The 15,273-nt window shown below is 51.4% G+C and overlaps 1 non-coding gene across 1 annotated transcript; it reads left to right on the forward strand.

Moving 5' to 3' along the window:
• Window positions 1-378: 378 nt before the first annotated feature.
• On the forward strand, window positions 379-516 carry LOC119921858. Its single transcript, XR_005448597.1, has one exon. It is a non-coding gene; the product is annotated as a small nucleolar RNA SNORA7 (small nucleolar RNA).
• The last annotated feature ends 14,757 nt before the right edge of the window (window positions 517-15,273 follow it).

The following is a 15,273-nucleotide window of genomic DNA, read 5'->3' on the forward strand; positions in this document are numbered from 1 at the left end:
TGAATCACTTACCTCCATTGCATTCACCGAACATTCCTTCACTGAGAAGTTGATGATAGTGCTCGTGGTCTAGAACGAATCACACACTCTCATTCCCTCCCTATCATTTCGCACCAGAAAGATTTTCTGGTGTCCAGAACCCATTTCTGGCCAAAGTGACCACAGATGCTGATGCTGTGCTGCAGGGCCCCCGCCAGCCACTCAGACAAACAGACACAGACACAGACACAGACACACACACACACACACACACACACACACACACACACACGTTTCAACTGACTGAGCTTATGTAAACATAAATACACACAGTCACACAAACCCACACCCATTTAGACACTCATTTATTCATCTAACTATTCGCTAAAGCATCACTCCCCCAACTCAGAATCGTACCTGGAGAGTATCCAGTACTCTACCAGTCTCGGCTTCCAGATGGATGGTTAAGCAGAGGTATACACATTCCATTCCTAGCTCGTGCAGTGGCTAGCGGGTGGAAGACAACCTGCTACAAGTCAAAACTCACCTGTGCTGGGCAGCAGAGTCATGGGAGAGAGTCAAGGCGGAAACTCAGGTTTACTGCAGCGAAAAAGGCAATGGTAAACAACTTCTGCATTTTTACCAAGAAAACTCTATGGATAAACTACCAGAACATTTGCAGTTGGAGAATGGGAAGCTCCTGGAGAGATGTGTCCATTTATTCGCTATGGGTCGGAGACGACACGATAGCATAAGAACAGACAAAGAAGTGCCCAAACATCTCTCCTCCAAACCCTTCACTGGCACCATGTATCTTTTCACATGAAACAAAAACATCTCACAATTATGTTCAAGGCATTCTACGATGTGAGACTTACTCTTAATTCCCATTCTACAGATGTGGCATCTGAGACACAGAGAAGCCAAATAACTTGCCCAACGTCTGTCACACAGCAGACAAAGGACAGAGCCAGGATTAGAACTTAGGTCTTCGAGCCGGTTGTTGGGTGGGGAATATCGCTATCTGTTGCCAAAATGTACTTTCCAAGCGCTTAGTACAGTGCTCTGCACACAGTAAGCATTCAATCAATGCAACTGAATGAATGAATGAATAATTGATTAATGGTAGAGTCAGGATTAGAGTAAGGTCCCCTTACTACTAGCACTACTATTTGCCTCTCCCTGGGCCCAGACACACTTTTTCCATGGAAGGTGATGGGAGAAGATTCCCTTCACCTCCTCCCCTCCAGACCTCCCCCGGCCAAGTTTTGTTCACTGCCTCCCCTGCCCCACCTTGGATACACACACAGCCGCCGACACAACAAATCTGATTGTGGTTCTCAAAGGAAAATGAAATCTGGCTGACTCCAATCAACTCCTTGCCACTAGCTTCAAGGCTTTTGACCGATCTTCTTCTCCTTGTTTCCCTTCCCTCTTCACTAACTACCCTACAGCCCTTGGAAATAGATCTTCTCCCTTTTCCTCTTCTCCTCCTCCCCTCCCCATCCCCCTACCGCCACCCTACCCTCTTCCCCTCCCCACAGCACTTGTGTATATTTGTACATATTTATTACTCTATTTTATTAATGATGTGTATATAGCTATAATTCTATTTATTCTGATGGTACTGTCACCTGTCTACTTGTTTTGTTTCGTTGTCTGTCTCCCCCTTCTAGATTGTGAGCCCGTTATTGGGTATGGACCTTCTCTATCTGTTGCCGATTTGTACATCCCAAGCCCTTAGTACACTGCTCTGCACAAAGTAAGCGCTCAATAAATACAATTGAATGAATGAATGAATGAAAAAGAACATTCCCTTCTCCAACACATGGCTCAGATTCTTCTTTCTTCCCTAATCTACCTCTCCCGTCAAATTTGCACAGATTGATGTTTCTTCTCCTCATGCTGAATCAGGCCAGATACTACCTTTGCATTTACACATTCACAACTGCTCATTGAACTTCCCTACCTATAGATTCACATTACTAAGCACTTATTAACCTGTGCATCCACCTTTCCATTCTTATATCCTCTTGGCTTTAACTTCTTTTGGATCAGTCTAGCACAGCAGACTGGTAAGTCCAGGAGGGAAGGGATTGAATCTCTTACCTCCACTGCGTTCACCCAACATTCCTACATGGAGGAGTTGATGATAGTGCTCAGGTCTAGAACCAATCACACTCCCTCATTCCCTCCCTTTCATTTCTCACCATAAACATTTTCTGACTCCCAAGACCCACTCTTGGGTGAAGTGACCACAGCATAATGCTGACACTGTGCTGCAGGTCCCCAGCCAGCCGCACACACACACACACACACACACACACACACACACACACACACACACACGTGCGCACACACACGCTTCAACTGACTGTGGTTGCTTACACATAAATGCACACAGTCACACAAATCACACCTATTAGGCCACTCATTTATTCATTTAACTATTTGCTAAAGCATAACTCACCCCCACTCAGAATCGTACTTGGAGAGTTTCCAGTATTCTACCAGTTTCGGCTACCAGATGGACGGTTAGGCAGAGGCAATCCCATTCCATTTCTAGCTTGGGCAGTGGCTAGAGAGTGGGAAGCAATCTGCTACAAATCAAAATTCTCCTGTATTGGGCAGCAGTGTCATGGGAGGGAACCGAGGAGGAGCCTCAACTTTACTGCAGGGAAGAAGACAATAATACACCACTTCTGTATTTTTAACAAAAAAAACTATATGGATAAACAACAGTTGGAGAATGACGAGTTCTTGGAGAGATGTGACCATTCATTCGCTATGGGTCAGAGATGACACGATAGCAAAAGAAAAGAAAGAGAATTGCTCAAATATCTCTCCGTAAAACCCTTCATTGGCACCATGTATCTTTTCACATGAAACAAATACACCTCACAATTGTCTTCAAGGCTTTCTACCATGTGAGGCTCACTTTTAATTCCTATTTTGCAGATATGGTGTCTAAGGTACAAAGAAGCAAATTGACTTGCCCAGCATCACACAGAAGACAAGGGGCAGAACCAGGATTAGAACCTAATCCCCAAGCCGGTTGTTGGGTAGGGATTGTCGCTATGTGTTGCCAAATTGCACTTTCCAAGTCCTTAGTACAGTGCTCTGCACACAGTAAACGCTCAATCAATACGATTGAAAGAATGAATGAATGATTGAATGATAGAGTCAGGATTGGAACCCAGGTCCCCTTATTACTACCACTACTATTTGCCTCTCCCTGGGCCCAGACAAACTTTTTTCTTGGAAGGTGATGGGAGAAGATTCCCTTCTCCTCCTCCCCTCCAGACCTCCACCAGCCAAGGTTTGTTCACTGCCTCCACAGCCCCACCTTGGATATGCACACAGCCGCCGACACAACAAATCTGATTGTGGTTCTAAGAGGAAAATGAAGCAGAATGAAATCTGATTGACTCCAATCAACTCCTTGTCACTAGCCTCAAGGCTTTTGACCGGTGTTCTCCTCGTTTCCCTTTCCCTCTTTACCAACTACGATCCAGACCTTGGAAATAGATCTTTTCCTTTTCCTCTCCTCCTCCTCCCCTCCCCATCCCCAAGCAGGCAGGGGGCGGGGGGGGGGGGCTCTGTCCTACCCCCTTCCCCTCCCCACAGCACTTATACATATTTATTACTCTATTTTATTAATGATGTGCATATAGCTATAATTCTATTTATTCCGATGGTATTGTCAGCTGTCTACGTGTTTTGTCTTGTTGTCTGTCTCCCTCTTCTAGACTGTGAGCCCGTTATTGGGTAGGGACCTTCTCTATATTTTGCTGATTTGTATTTCCCAAGCGCTTAGTACACTGCTTTCTATACAGTAAGCGCTCAATAAATACGATTGAATGAATGAATGAAAAAGGACATTCCCTTCTCCACCACATGGCTTAAATCCTTCTTTCTTCCTGAATCTACCTCTCCTTTCAAATTTGCACAGATTGATGTTTCTTCTCCCCATGCTGAATCAGGCCAGATACCACCTCTGCATTTACACATTCACAACTGCTCACTGCACTTCCCTACCTATAGATTCACATTACTAAGCACGTGTTAAGCTGTGTATCCACCTTTCCATTCTTATTTTCCCCTAGCTGTAAATTATTTTGGATCAGTCTAGCCCAGCAGACTGATAAATCCAGGAAGAAAGGGATTAAATCTCCATGGTGTTCACCCAACATTCCTGCTCAGAGCCCCCCGTGGCTCATGAATGTGAGCGTCCCGTGGGACAACCTGATTACCTTGTAACCTTCCCAGCTGTTATAACGGTGATTTGCACATAGTAAGTGCTTAATTAATGCTATTATTATTATTATTATTATTATTATTATTATTATTATTATCATTATTATTATTATGGAGGAGTTGATGATAATGCTCGTGGTATAGAACCAATCACACTCTTTCATTCCCTTCCTGTCATTTCTCACCAGAAACCTTTTCTGAGGTCCAATACCCACTCCTGGCCAAAGTGACCACAGCATAATACTGAGGCTGTGCTGCAGGGCCCCAGCCAGGAAGCGACTTCCATGTTAGCTGGATGGAGGTGGATGAGGAAGGGGAGATGAGTGATAGTTGGGGCCACTGTACTGTCAAATACCTACTCTCCTGAAAGCCCACCTGCCCCTTTGGGGATGTAGCCCTGCCCCAAAGTCTCCGTGGCTCCGTGGGTGAGCACGTCCTCAGAATGTCTCCATCTCCTGCACCCCCATCATGGTTTCTCCCTCCCACTCCACCATTCACCGGTCACACTCACTGGGGAAGCATCGGGCTGGAGGGCTTTGACCTCTGCTGGCTTGCGATGGACCTCTCTCCACTCCAGGTATTGGTTGCAGCTGGCTATGAAGGAAGGGACAACATGGCACCCTTAGGCCCTCTCTGATCTCCTCTGGGCAGGGAAATGTTCTCCAGTGAGTCCCCCATCCCCAAAGGTAAATTTCCACTGCACCGTGAGGAACCCCTGGAGGATCAACTCAGGTGGGACCTCATGTCCTGGCCGATGCCAAAAACCTCTGCCTGTGAGGTACCTGAGGTTCTGCCTCTGCAGATAAAGGCCCAGTCCCTAAAGCTGCAGTCATGATGCTGCACCCCAAGGTTTTCATGGAAACAACAGCATCTGCATCCCAACATCCCAACTGTTTCTAATGTTACTGACAACCTACAACAACTGTGGGTGGTTTCAGCTTCATCAGATATGCAACCTTAGACAATGAGGTTCTCATTCAATCAGTCAATTGAACGATTTTATTTCTGACACCTTCTGATTGCAAGGCTAGAGGGAGCAAGACAATCCTCTGAATCCATCCTATGATTCTCCCCCAGGCCAAATGTGGTGGGGCAGGGGACTGAGGTTTTGAGAATGGGATGATGGGAAGGAGAAATCCCTGGCTTGAAGAAGACTAGGATGGAAATGGCTCCTCCTGTTGTGATGACTTACTAACCTGGGTTCTGGAAACAAGAGTTCCATAGTGAATGTCTCTGTCCCCTTTCAAACACCATTATTTTGATTATTATCACTTTTATTATTTGGTGTTAGCAATTTCTGTGTCCACGTCTGTGCCACGTGATGAAGCAGAAACAAAATAATTCAATCGATTAAGGGTATTTGTTGTGTGTTTACTGTGTGCAGAAAATTGTAATAAGCACTTTGAAGAGTACAATACAACGGAGTTGGTAGATTCAATCCGTGCCCACAATGGTCTTGCATCCCAAAAATGAAATTACATTCCAATCAGGCACGTTTCCTGTCCCACAAGGGCTCTGAGTGTAAGAGGAAGTGAGAGCCCAGGAATGGTAATGACACTAACGCCAGGTCACATAGAAGGCCAGTGGCCGAGCTGGGATTAGAACTCAGGTCATGTGACACCCATTCACATGCCATTTAGCCATGAAGCCTCCTAGGGAATGCATTGTCACTCATGACCTAGTCTTATCCGCCAATCTCCCAGACCTTGACAAATCCGGAATATCGACGCTTATTCTTTGAGTCTCTGGTTCAGTGGTATATATATGGATATGTCTAATGGCAATTCCTTTTTTAAGGGTGGGTAGGGGATTATTGGTACGTGGACACGGGAATTTTGTCCCAGAATGGATGCTGGGGGAATGTCCTCCTTAGGACCCTGCCCAGGACAGCCTTCAGGTCCCTAATCCTCAGTCTGTAGATAAGGGGGTTCACAGTGGGGGGAACCACAATGTAGAACACAGAAATCAGCAGATTCAGAGACGAGGGCTAGTCGGAAGGTGGTTTGAGATAGGCAAATGCTCCCGTAAAGAGAGAAATGATTATTTCACTGAGATGGGCAGGCAGGTGAAGAAGGCTTTAGTTCGTCCCTCAGAGGATGGCATCCTCAGCACGGCTGAGAAGATGGAAACGTAGGAGAGGGTGATGTAAATGAAGCATATAGCATCTAAGACGAACCCACCAGCCACACTCACATCAATGGAAATGTGGACTTCAGAGTAGGAGATATTCAGCATAGGGGGGACATCACAGAGGAACTGCTGGAAAATATTGGACACACAAAAAGTCAATGAGAAGGTGAGGAGTAAATAATCCAATAACATTGGTGGGCTGAGTGCGAATGCAGATAGTTCATTCATTCATTCACTCATTCAATCGTATTTATTCAGCGCTTACTGTGTGCAGAGCACTGTACTAAGCGATTGGGAAGTACAAATCGGCAACATATAGAGGTGGTCCCTACACAACAACGGGCTCAAAGTCTAGAAGGGGAAGAAATACAACAAACCAAAACAAGTAGACAGGTGTCAATACCATCAGAATAAGTAGAATTATAGTTATATGCACATAATTAATAACATAGAGTAATAAATATGTACAGATAAAGTAAATAGAGTAATAAATACGTACAAATATTTACAAGTGCTGTGGGGAGGGGAAGAGGTTAGGGCAGATGGAGGGAGGAGGGTTGATGGGGAGGGGAGGGGAGGTGGAGGACCGGAAAAACGGGGGGCACAGTCTACGAAGACCCTCTGGAGGAGGTGAGCTCTCAGTAGGGCTATGAAGGGAGGAAGAGAGTTAGTCCAAGACTGAACTCCTTTTCTTACCTCCCAAACCTTGTCCTCTCCCAGACTTTCAAAGCACTGTGGATGGCACTACCATCCTTCCCGTCTCACAAGCCCACAACCTTAGCGTCATCCTAGACTACGCTCTCTCATTCACCCCACACAACCAATCCGTCACCAATACCTGCAGGTCTCTCCTTCATAACATCGTCAAGATCCGCCCTTTTCTCTCCATTGAAACCGCTACCTTGTTGGTACAATCTCTCATCCTATCCCTACTGGATTACTGCATCACGCTCCTTTCCGATCTCCCATCCTCCCTTCTCTCCCGCTTCAGTCTATACTTCACCCTACTGCTTCACACTCTGGGAATGTCACCCCGCCCCTCAAAAATCTTAAGTGGTTGCCTATCAACCTTTGCATGAAGCAAATCTCTTCACTATTGGCTTCAAAGTCCCCAATTGGAGAAGCAGCGTGGCTCAGTGGAAAGAGCCCGAGCTTTGGAGTCAGAGGTCATGAGTTCAAATCCCGGCTCCACCACTTTTCAGCTCTGTGTCTTTGGGCAAGTCACTTCACTTCTCTGGGCCTCAGTTACCTCATCTGTAAAATGGGAATGAAGACTGTGAGCCCCCCGTGGGACAACCTGATCACCTTGTAACCTCCCTACCTCTTAGAACAGTGCTTTGCAGTAGCGCTTAGAACAGTGCTTTGCACATAGTAAGCGCTTAATAAATGCTATTATTGTTATTATTAATCACTTACCCCCTCCTGCCTCACCTCCCTTCTCTCCTTCTACAGCCAAGCCCGCACACTCTGCTCTTCTGCCACACCTCCTCACTGTGCCTCGTTCTTGCCTGTCCCACCATCGATCCCTGGCTCACGTCCTACCTTTGGACTGGAGTGCCCTCCCACCTCACATCCACCGAACTAGCTCTCCTCCTCCCTTCAAAGCCCTTCTGAGAGCTCACCTCCTCCAGGAGGCCTTTCCAGACTGAGCCCGCCTTTTCCTCTGCTCCTCTTCCCCTCCCTATCATCCTACTCCATCCCTCTACTCCACCACAACTCTGCTCCATCCCCCCCTCCACGCCCCACAGCACTTGTGTATATTTGTACATATTTATTATTCTGTTTATTTTATTAATCATGTTTATATATCTATAATTCTATTGATCTATTTTGATGCTAGTGATACCTGTCTACTTGTTTTGTTTTATTGTCTGCCTCCCCCTTCTAGACTGTAAACCCGTATTGGATAGAAATTGTTTATATCTGTTGCCGAACTGTACTTTCCAAGCGCTTAGTACAGTGCTCTGCACACAGTAAGTGCTCAATAAATACAACCCCAGAGTCTCCGAGGCCCAGGATACCCTGGGCCCCTCTAGCCCCAGGAGTCCCACAGCACTAGAGCTCCAGAGCCCCCGTAGCCCCTGAGCCCCAAGATCCCCAAGGACCCAGGGCCCTGAGACCCAGGATCATTCATTCATTCATTCGTATTTATTGAGCACTTTCTGTGTGCAGAGCACTGTACTAAGCTCTTGGGAAGTACAAGTTTGCAACACATAGAGACGGTCCCTACCCAACAGCGGGCTCACAGTCTAGAAGACTAGATCTCTAAGAGAGCTAGGAGAGCTAGACTAGGATCCTAGGAGCCCCAAAGCTCCAGAGCCACAGAGCCCAGGAGTCCAAGTGTCTCAGGAACAACAGGACCAAAGGGTCCCAGAGCCCCAGGAGCCCCAAATCCCCAAGGCCTCAGAGCATCAGGAGCCCCGGGACCTCAAGGGACCTATACCCCAGATTTGCAGGTGCCCCAGAGTCCCAAGAACCCCTGAGCCCACAGCCCCAGAGACCCAGTAGCCTCCAAGCTTCGGACTCCCATATCCACAGGGCCCAGGGAGTCCTGATGCTCAATGAATGCCAGAAGCCCCAGCGCCCTAGAACTCCAGAAGCCTATGAGGCCCAATGCCCCAGAGCCACAGAGTACAGAGCCCAGGGCCCAGGAGGCCCAGAGCCCCAGAAGCCCCAGAGCCCAGAGCCTCAGAGTCCCAGGGGCCTCACAGCCCCAGCAGCCCCAGAATCTTAGGAAACCTGGAGTACCAACAACCCCAGGAGCTGCAGAGCACCAGAGCCTCAGAAGTCCAGAACTCCAGTAACCCCAGACCTCCAGGAGCCAGAAGGTCCCAGAGCCACAGGAACCCCAGAGAAACAGGAGCCCCTGATCACCAGGAGCCCCAAGACTCCGGAGACCCAAAGACCCAGGAGCCCTAAGGAGCACCTAGGTCTTAGAGCTCGAGACCCAAGGCACCCAGAGCCCCAGATTCCAGAGCCCCTGATTGCCAGGAGTCAAAAGACCTCAGGGCCCCAGAGCTCAAGGAGCCAAAAGGCTCTGGAGTTCCAGACCCCCAGGACACCAGAGCCCCAGTGGCTCCAGAGCTCACAGCCTCAGAGTCCCAGGAATCCCAAAGCCCCAGAGAACCAAATACCATGATCCCCAGAACACCTATACTCCCAAAAGCCCCAGGGGCCCCAGTGCCACAGGCCCACAGAGCCTCAGGATCCCTAATAGCCCAGTGCCCCGAGAAGCAGGAGCCCAGAACAACAGAAGTCCTAGAGCTCGAGGTGCCCCAAGGCCGTAAAGACCCATAAACCGAAGAGCTATAATTCCCCATAGCTTCAGAGTTAATGGAGTACAAAAGTCCAAGGATCACAAGGTGACCTCCTGCCCGAGCCCCAGAGCACCCGGAAACCCAGAGACCCAGATTCCTCGTGCTTGAGGAGTAACAGAGACACGGAGCCCGAGGTTCCCTAAGGCCCCAGAGCCACAGAACCCCAGAGCTACAGAAGCCCCAAGATCACATAACACCAGAAGCTCCAGAGCTCCAGAACCTCAGAATACTAGGAGTCACAACTCCCCACAGACCGAAGGCCGCAGGAGCCCCAAAACCAAGAGTTCTAGTGTAGAAAGAGTCACAAAGGAACAGAGGCCCATCATCCCCAAGGCCCCAGATCCCTATAAACCCTGGAGCCCCGGAACCCCAGATGCCCCAATGACAAAGAGCTCCAGGATCCCCCAGGCTGCAGAGCCCCAGAGACCCAGAGCCCCAGGAGCCCCTAGAACCCGGAGCCCCAGAACTCAGACTTCCCAGAGCCCAGGAGCCCCAACACCCGAGAGCCCCAGAGACCCTGAGCTCCCAGAAACCCCAGGAACCCCAGAGTCCCAGGAACCCCCAGGCCACAGCCAGGGGTCCCAGAGCGCCAGAATCCAAAGCCCCAGAGCCCAGAGAGTCCCAAGGCTCAGGAGACCCAGAGTCCCAGCTTTCCCAGAGCCCCAGAGAATCAGGAGCCACAAGGCCATCTTGCTCGACAGACCCAGGACCCCCAGAGCTCAAAGAGCCTCTGATGTCCCAGAGACCAGAGTCGTAAAGTCCCTGGAGCCCCATCAACCCAGAACCCCAGATCCCCTATGCCCCAGGAGGGCCACAGCCTCTCACCCCCGGAGCCCCTAAGCCCCAGAAGCCTTGGAATCTCTAGGAACCCCAAAGAACAAGAACAAAGAAGGACAGAGGCTCGAAACTCCCAGAGCCCCAATGAACCCCAGAGAGCCAGAGCCTCAGCAGCGCCAAGGCTCCAGATCCCGAGAACCCAGGAGCACCAAAACACCAGGAGAACCAAGGCCCCAAAGCCCCACTACCCAAAAAGCCCCAGAGTGCAGAATCCCAGAGTTCCATATCTCCTGTGCCCCTGAAGTATCAGACCCCGAGATTTCAGGGCCCCAGGGTCCCAGGAATCTCAAAGCCCCAGAGCCCCAAATCCGCTGTGCCCATGGAGTCCCAGATCCCCTGAAGCCCCAGATCCCTGAGGCCCTGGAGTCCTTGAATCTTAAATAACCCAGGAGCTCTTAAACTCCATACCCCCACTCAGAGGATCCCCAAGGTCTGAGAGCACAAATATCCCAGGAGCCCCAAAGGTCCAGAGCTCCAGATATCCCAGGAGCCTCAAGGGTTCAGCGTCCCAAGGACCCAGGTACCCGGAGCACGAAATCCTCATAGCCCAAGGAGTCCCAGATCCCAAAGCTGCACAGTTCCAGAAGTCTAAAAGCCACAGGACACCAGATCCCCAGATCCCAGGGTCCCTGGAGTTCCAAGAACCCCGGAGGCCCATGAGCAGCAGAGACCAATAGCCCCAGAAAAAGGAGCCCCAAGTCCCCAGAGCCCCAATGTTCCAGAGCCCTAGATTTCTGGAACACCAAGGCCACAGAGCCCCAGAGCCCCAGAGTCCCAGGAGCCCTTTGGCAACAAAATGTCCAGGACTGGAAACCCTAGAGCCCCAGAGCCCCAGAGTAGCAGGAGCTCTATAGCGTCAGAGTTCCAGATTCCCAGAACCCCAGGAGCACTAGAGTCCCAAAAATTTCAGGATCCCCAGAATCCCAAAGTCTAGGAGTCCAAGAGTCCAGAGGACCAGAGTTCCTCGATTCCCAAGACCCCCAGATCCCGGGGAGCACCCGAGCTCCAGGAGTGCCTGAGCCCCAGGAACCTCACATTCCAGAGTCCCAGAGCCCAGAGTCCTAGGAGTCCACTAGCCCTGGGTCCCAGAGGCCCAGAGTACCAGAAGCCAAAAAACCACAAGCCTAGCCACAGTAGCCCTGTATCCCAAAGTACCCGAGGAATCCCAGGACCCCAAAGCTCAAGAGCCTCAGGAAATCCAAAGTCCCAGGAGACCCAGAGCCTAGAGCCCCAGAACTTCAAGAACCCCATAGCCACAGAGCCACAGAGCCACAGAGCACAAGGACTCCAGAGACTCAGAGCACTAAAATCTCACATTTCAGAGCCAGAGGATCTGCAGAGCCCAGAGCCCAGAGCCTCTGAGTTCCAGCAGATCAAAAGTCAATAGCCCCAGAATCCGGAGCTGCAGGAGCTGCAGAGCTCAGAGCCCCTGAGTCTCAGAAGCCCCAAAGGCCCATAGCCCCAAATCCCCAGAGACCCACCCTAGAGTCCAAGAACCCCCAAAGCCCCAGGGCCCAAGACCCCCAGAGTCCCAGTAGCCCCTGGCCCCGGAGTACCAGAACCCCAGAAGCCCCATAGTTTCAGGATCACCAAGTCCCAGAATCCAGAACCCAGAGTCCCAGGAGCCGCTAGGCCTCAGAAACCTAGAGAAACCCGATCCCCACAGTTCTTTAAGCCCCAGAGCTCCAGCATCCCCGGTACCTAGAGACCTGGACCCCAGGAGTCCTGGAGTCCCAAGAACTTTGAGTGCCCCAGATCCCCAGAGCCACAGCAACCCTGAATTACTAGAACCTTTTGAGCCCCAGAGTCCCAGTGGCCCTAAGGACCCAGGGTCCAGAGCCCCAGAGCCCCAGAATCCCTTAGACCTCAAAGACCCAGAACACAGAGAATCCAAAGAAGCCTAGGAGCACCAGAGCGCCAGAGCCTCAGGAGCCATGAAGTCCCATGAACCTCACGACCCTAGAGCCCCAGAGCCACAGTGCCAAAGAAGCCGAGGAATCCTATAGCCCCAGGAGGCCCACAGACCCAAGAGCCACAGGACCCCAGAACCCCTGAGCTTTCAGAACCTCAGAGCCCCAGGAACCCCAGAGCCTCAGATTCTCCAGAGCACGTGAGCCCTAGGTGCCCCAGAACCCCGGAGTACAGAGCCACAGAGCTCCGGGAACCCTAATGCCCCAGAGCCCTAGGAAGCCCAGGAACCCCAAAGCCTCAGATTCCCCAGAGCACATGAGCCCCAGGAGCCCCAGAACCCCGGAGTACGGAGCCACAGAGCTCCTGGAACCATAATGCCCCAGAGCCCTAGGAGCCCCAGGAACCCCAGAGCCTCAGATTCCCCAGAGCGCCTGAGCCACAGGAGCCCCAGAACCCCGGAGTACAGAGCCACAGAGCGCCTGGAAACCTAATGCCCCAGAGCGAGCCCTAGGAGCCCCAGAAACCCCAGAGCCCCCAAAACCCCAGTGCCACCAAACTCCAGAGGCCCAGTAGCTCCAGAGTCCCAGAACTCACAAAGCCCCAGAGCCCTCGAGGGCAAGGAACACAAAATGCAGAGTACCAGAGTACAGAGTACCAGTACCCAGAGTACAGAGTTCCAGAGCCCCAGGAATTCCAGGAGCCCCAGAGCCCAAAGCCCTCGATCCCCAGAACTCCAGGAGCCCTGGAGTCCAAAGAACCCAAGGAGCTACAGAGCTCCAAGTCCCCTGAGCTAGAGGGTCCCAGGAGCCACAAAGCACAAGCAGCCCCTAGACCTCAGAGCCCCAGAGCCCCAGGAGCCCCAAAGCCCCAGGGTCCCAGTACATCAGTGGCGAAAGAGTGAAGACCACCAGTCCCATGGGCCCCAAAGTCCCAGAGCCCTAGATCCCCAGAGACTCAGATCCGCAGAGCCCTAGAGCCCCAGGTTCCCCAAGGCCATAGAGACCCAGAGCTCCAGAGTTCAGAGCCTCGGATCAATCAATCAATCAATCAATCAATCAATCGTATTTATTGAGCTCTTACTGTGTGCAGAGCACTGTACTAAGCGCTTGGGAAGTACAAGTTGGCAACATATAGAGACGGTCCCTACCCAACTGTGGGCTCACAGTCTAGAAGGGGGAGACAGAGAACAAAACCAAGCATATTAACAAAATAAAATAAATAGAATAGATATGTACAAGTAAAATAAATAAATAGAGTAATAAATACGTACAAACATATGTACATATATACATGTGCTGTGGGGAAGGGAAGGAGGTAAGGTGGGGGGATGGAGAGGGGGAGGAGGGGGAGAGGAGGGAGAGGGCTCAGTCTGGGAAGGCCTCCTGGAGGAGGTGAGCTCTCAGTAGGGCCTTGAAGGGAGGAAGAGAGCTAGCTTGGCGGATGTTGGGAGGGAGGGCATTCCAGGCCAGGGGGATGATGTGGGTCGGGGGTCGACGGCGGGACAGGCGAGAATTAGGCACGGTGAGGAGATTAGCAGCAGAGGAGCGGAGGGTGCGGGCTGGGCTGTAGAAGGAGAGAAGGGAGGTGAGGTAGAAGGGGGCGAGGTGACAGAAAGCCTTGAAGCCGACAGTGAGGGGTTTTTGCTTGATGCGTAGGTTGACTGGTAGCCACTGAAGATTTTTGAGGAGGGGAGTAACATGTCCAGAGCGTTTCTGGACAAAGACAATCCGGGCAGCGGCGTGCAGTATGGATTGAAGTGGGGAGAGACATGAGGATGGGAGATCAGAGAGGAGGCTGATACAGTAGTCCAGACGGGATATAATGAGAGCTTGAACGAGCAGGGTAGCAGTTTGGATGGAGAGGAAACGGCAGATCTTGGCAACACTGCGGAGCTGAAACCGGCATGTTTCGGTGACGGCTTGGATGTGAGGGGTGAACGGGAGAGTGGAGTCGAGGATGACCCCAAGGTTGTGGGCCTGTGAGACGGGAAGGATGGTAGTGCCGTCAACAGTGATGGTAACCTCGGATCCTCAGAAGTACCAAGTCCACAGAATCCCAGAACCTCGGGATAGCAAGAGCCCCAGGATCACATAACACCAGAAGCCCCGGAGCTCCAGAACCTCAGAGCCCAGGATTCCTGGACTCCCAGGATTCCCGGGAGGCCCGGATCCAAAATGTCCCAGAGCCCCAGTGTCGTAGCATTCCCAAAGCCACAAGTACCTATAGATCGTGGGGCCCCAGAGCCCCAGATGCCCAAAGGATCCAGATCCCCCAAATCCACCAGAATCCAGAGCCCCGAAGTCCCAGCTTCCCCAAAGTCCCAGATCCCCAGAACCCAGGAGACCCAAAGGCCCCAGAGTGCAGAGTCCCAGAGTCCCAGGAGCCCTAAAACCCGAAAGCCCTATTCCCCCAATAACCCCAGGAGCCCTAAAGCCCTAGAACAAAGGAGGCCAGAGGTTCGAAAGCCTCGGAGGCCTTGAGACCCAAGGCCTTTGAGTCCCTTGATTTCTGGTGTCCCAAAAAACCTAGGAGCCACAGAGCCCCAAAGGCCCCAAGCCACCGAGTCCCAGGGGTCCATAGCCTCAGAGTCTAGAGGCCCAGAGCCCCAGGAGCACCAAAGACATAAAGCCCCTGAAGCCCAGGAGCCCCGGAACCTCAGCAGTGTCAACGACCACTAGCCCAAGAGCCCGAGAAGCCCGAGAGCCCCGGGAACCCCAGAGCCACAGACCACAAGAGCCAAGGGACTCTGGATATACAATAACCTCAGGAGCCACAGAAATCCAGGACCACACAACCTAGATCCGAAGGGTCCGAAGAGCCACAAAGTCCCAGAGCGCAAGAG

The sequence above is a fragment of the Tachyglossus aculeatus genome, unplaced genomic scaffold, assembly GCF_015852505.1.
Source record: "Tachyglossus aculeatus isolate mTacAcu1 unplaced genomic scaffold, mTacAcu1.pri SUPER_30, whole genome shotgun sequence".
Lineage (NCBI taxonomy): Eukaryota > Metazoa > Chordata > Mammalia > Monotremata > Tachyglossidae > Tachyglossus > Tachyglossus aculeatus.